General features: G+C 29.7%; 1 protein-coding gene across 1 annotated transcript in view; it reads right to left on the bottom strand.

The window, feature by feature from the left end:
* The window catches only part of LOC144242552 (rab proteins geranylgeranyltransferase component A 1-like), a 95,574-nt gene that overhangs the window by 78,143 nt on the left and 16,715 nt on the right, over positions 1-716 (bottom strand). The window lies entirely within an intron of this gene.

The following is a 716-nucleotide window of genomic DNA, read 5'->3' as shown; positions in this document are numbered from 1 at the left end:
TTTTTTGAATGTGGCTAGATAAAAGGATGAAAATTAGAATCCATCTCCTTGCAGTGCCACAGTTATAAATGTACTTTATAAGGCTCATTATCCAAACTAATGGACTAAGGGCAACATCCTTGAAATGGACTTACAGCACTGACAAAGCCAGTATGCAATATTTCAGGAAAGATATGCAAATGCCTGCATGTTTGCCATATCTTTTTATTATGAAAATATCACAATTTACTTTTGTCACAGCTTCTCCTTTTGGAACCAGAATTATTAGAAATACATTTATAGGTTACTCCTCATAAAATGCAAATAATTTCAAACGTATACCATATTTTAAATATACTGATATACATTAAAATGTTACATTACTCTAAAAATAAGCCAAATAAGAGATATTTACCAGATATAAAGGCATTAAAAATAAAATGAAAAGCACCCAAGATCAACAGTGAGAGGAATTTAATGTGTATTTCCTAAAGGCAGATTATATGTTGATATTCTTTATAAAAGGTATGTCACTGTTGTCAGGATAGACTATGATATCTCATGATGTTAGATATACATAATATATAATCAATTAGCCATACATTAGTACATACTGTAAATTATATTACATTATTATTTATGTGATTTTCCCCCATCTCACCTCCAATTCCTTTCTCTTCCCCACTTATGTTTCTATGCATATTTCTTCATATTTCATTAAACTAGAGTTTTTGCCT

Source organism: Crocuta crocuta, unplaced genomic scaffold (genome assembly GCF_008692635.1).
Source record: "Crocuta crocuta isolate KB4526 unplaced genomic scaffold, BGI_CrCroc_1.0 scaffold1002, whole genome shotgun sequence".
In the NCBI taxonomy this organism is placed as follows: Eukaryota; Metazoa; Chordata; class Mammalia; order Carnivora; family Hyaenidae; genus Crocuta; species Crocuta crocuta.
This window is presented reverse-complemented; position numbering and strand designations above follow the sequence as displayed.